The sequence below is a fragment of the Schistocerca americana genome, chromosome 11, assembly GCF_021461395.2.
Source record: "Schistocerca americana isolate TAMUIC-IGC-003095 chromosome 11, iqSchAmer2.1, whole genome shotgun sequence".
NCBI lineage: Eukaryota > Metazoa > Arthropoda > Insecta > Orthoptera > Acrididae > Schistocerca > Schistocerca americana.
Genome location: NC_060129.1, coordinates 144,417,313 through 144,421,221, shown reverse-complemented (window position 1 = coordinate 144,421,221; position 3,909 = coordinate 144,417,313). Strand labels below are relative to the sequence as shown.

Genomic DNA, 3,909 nt, shown 5'->3' with positions numbered 1-3,909 from the left:
GATCTTCTGATGACTTTACTAGTTGCTAAACGACAGCATCATCTGCAAACAGCCCAAGACGGCTGCTCACCTTGACTCCCAAATCGTTGATATACATAAGGAACAGCAGAGGGCCTATTACACTACATTGGGGAATGCCAGAAATCAATTCTGGTTTACTCAATGACTTTCTGCCAGTGACTACGAACTGTGACCTCTCTGACAGGAAATCACGAATGCAGTCACATAACTGATACGGTACTCCATAGCCGGCCACTGTGGCCGAGAGGTTCTAGGCGCTTCAGTCCGGAACCGCGTTGCTGCTACGGTCGCAGGTTCAAATCCTGCCTCGGGCATGGATATGTATGATGTCCTTAGGTTAGTTAGGTTTAAGTACTTCTAAGTCTAGGGGACTGATGACCTCAGATGTTAAGTCCCATAGTGCTTAGAGCCATTTGAAACATTTCATACTCCATAAGCACTACAAGCCATTTGTGTGGTTGAGTGTCAAAGGCCTTCTGGAAATCTAGAAATACGGAATCAATTTGAAATCCCTTGTCAATACCACTCAACACTTCGTGTGAGTAAAGAGCTAGCTGTGTTTCAAAAGAACGATGTAGATCTATTATTATAGAGCAATATTTGGCCCATTTGATGTCACATAAGGTAATCTTTTTTATTCATTCTGAAAGCAGCTGTCTTCTCTCATCACAGATTGTTGAAGTTAGATAACTTGCATGTCCCTGTCAAGGATTTCCATATACTGTAGATCCATGTGCTCTGCGAGGAAAGCATCGCACTCTGCTATAAGTTCAAGAGGCATCGCAAACTCACCCTTAGGTAATGAATAGAAGTTTTCAGCGTGTCCTCGCAGTGACGTCCTCAACTATTTAGCTCCTTCATTGCCGCGAACACCATTTTCAACACACTGGGCCAGTACATTTTTTCCTGTCTCAACATGACTCGAATTGGTTTTCTACCGTTCCAAGAGATTTTTTTCCCCTTGTTATAAAAGATAACTCAAAATCTTTGTGTTCAGGTGAACTTTCACAGTGAGATAAAATATTAAAAATATGTTCAAAATGGTTCAAATGGCTCTGAGCACTATGGGACTCAACTGCTGAGGTCATTAGTCCCCTAGAACTTAGAACTAGTTAAACCTAACTAACCTAAGGACAACATCCATGCCCAAGGCAGGATTCGAACCTGCGACCGTAGCGGTCTTGCGGTTCCAGACTGCAGCGCCTTTAACCGCACGGCCACTTCGGCCGGCTTAAAAATATGTCTCCAGTCTGAAATACCAATAGTAGCAATCTCGCCCTCACCTCCAAACAATTTATAAAAGCACTCCATCTTCAGGCCACAAGTGGCCCATCGGGACCATCCGACCGCCGTGTCATCCTCACTTGTGGATGCGGATAGGAGGGGTGTGTGGTCAGCACACCGCTCTCCCGGTCGTTGTGATGGTATTCTTGACCGAATCCGCTACTATTCGGTCGAATAGCTCCTCAATTGCCATCACGAGGCTGAGTGAGTGCACCCCGAAAAATGGCAACAGCACATGGCGGCTAGATGGTCACCCATCCAAGTGCTGGCCACGCCCGACAGCGCTTAACTTCGATGATCTCGCGGGAACCGGTGTATCCACTGCGGCACGGCCGTTGCCCGAACAATTTACAAGGTGCACAAAAAATAGCACCGGTGCTACATGAGTGTACTAGGTAAAAACGTAAAGTTGGTTCACTATTTAAAAGTTTACGAAAAAATAAATTTTTGTTCAGTCATCTGGTTTTAGCGCCTATTGACGTTCGTGAGTTAGAAAAATCACCGTTACAGTTTTGATTAACGCCACAGTGCGACGGAATGTCGATTCTTGATTCATTTAAGTCACCATTCCGCAGCTTCATAACAGACTCGACACTCAGGTTTTTGTGGGAATTCAGAAAAAAATTGTTTTGTTTCGTTCTTGACTGTTGTTTCGGTCGCACACACTTCTTTCACTATAGCTGTAGTGCTAGAGCTATCTTGACTCCTATGTGAACTCCAAGCCAACAAATTTTTTTGAAAAATTTGTCTACTCTGTCAAGCGTTTTTAGAACATTTGTGGCCCCACGTAATTTTCAACGTTTCTTTTTGTAACATTTGTTCACGTTAAAGACACTTAGGACACTGTCAACCAACATCAACACGAAATAAAATAAGTTCGTAAATAATAACTATCCTGAAACTTCCTGGCAGATTAAAACTGTGTGCCCGACTGAGACTCGAACTCGGGACCTTTGCCTTTCGCGGGCAAGTGCTCTACCAACTGAGCTACCAAAGCACGACTCACGCCCCGTCCTCGCAGCTTTGCTTCTGCCAGAACCTCGTCTCCTACCTTCCAAACTTTACAGAAGCTCTCCTGCGAACGTTGCAGAACTAGCACTTCTGAAAGAAAGGATATTGCGGAGACATGGCTTGGCCACAGCCTGGGGGATGTTTCCAGAATGAGATTTTCACTCTGCAGCGGAGTGTGCGCTGATATGAAACTTCCTGGTAGATTAAAACTGTGTGGCGGACCGAGACTCGAACTCAGGACCTTTGCCCTTCGCGGGCAAGTGCTCTACCATCTGAGCTACCCAAGCACGACTCACGCTCCGTCCTCACAGCTTTACTTCTACCAGTACCTCGTCTCCTACTTTCCATTCTTTACAGAAGGTCTCCTGCGAAGTGTCATATCAGCGCACACTCCGCTGCAGAGTGAAAATACCATTCTGGAAACATCCCCCAGGCTGTGGCCAAGCCATGTATCCGCAATATCATTTCTGTTGAGTGGTACTTAAGTAAATAAATTAGTGAAATCAAAGTGAACTAGAAATTAGAATATAAATGAAAAACTTGGTTTAGTTTAGATAGTTACATACTGGCAAACAGCGGGCAAAACAGCAGGACAGAAGAGACAATGACCATGAAGTCAGCAAGTTCCACATAAGCGGGCGCTGTCGATTCAGCCGTCAGGGCATCGCCCGACCGGCTCACGTGTTTCTCAGTTGTCGCATGTGAGCAAAGGCCCTCGCCTACATCCCAAGAGCCAATGACCGACGTTAAGAAGATTCTTCGAGAAGCTTTCCAACGTGACAGAAGAGGCAATGGCCGTGAAGTCCTTCACCTCCAGTGAACTGAAGTGAATAAATACGCGAAACGCGGTGGGCCCGACAGACGGAGACGAGCGACGAAGAAGTGAAGAAGTGATGAAGCGTTGCAGTTGTTTTAAGTCAGTTTCGGTGCTGAAGACCGTCATGCAAGAAGAGACTACATCATGCACAGACGCACCAAGTCCGCCGCTGTAATGGAATAGCAAGCAGCAGCCTCGGCGCCAGAAGTTAAAAGGTATTTGAAGTCTGATCTTTACGTACCCGGGTGACTCGTGAGGACGGGAAGGAGACGGCCTCACATCAGCAGTCACCTGTGAGCTGGGATGAAGATCTAACAGCCGAAGACTGGCAAACGGGAGTCCGTTGTTCGAGTCCGGGACACTGGCCTTCCCCCGCCGCGCCGCTCCGCTGGCCGACACACAACACACGCGGCCGCTTAGAGAAGAGAAACACTGGGACGCCACATCCGAGGTACCACCATCCGATGCACGATTTCGCTCGCAATAATTAAACGGGCCACCTCGCGCTGCGCGTCTCCAGTCTGCTGGGCGAGACGGCGACACGAGATACACACCGCCAGGCGTAATAAGACGCCGCCGCTGCCGCAACAGAAGGCTACGCAAACGACACAGCTGCCGTTCTCCGAACCAGAACATCCAGTGAGATACAGTTGTACGAAACTTTCAATAAAAGTTATCTTACGTAAAAATGCTGTTTCATTCTACCTCATACCCGAGCCAAGGAAGAACCCACCCTGCCCACATATTGTTAAGAGAGAAAAGTTAATTTATTTAGT

General features: G+C 47.0%; 1 pseudogene; it reads right to left on the bottom strand.

Annotated features, from left to right (window-relative positions):
* Positions 1–1,528: 1,528 nt before the first annotated feature.
* LOC124554347 lies at positions 1,529–1,645 on the bottom strand (annotated as a pseudogene).
* Between the last annotated feature and the right edge of the window lie 2,264 nt (positions 1,646–3,909).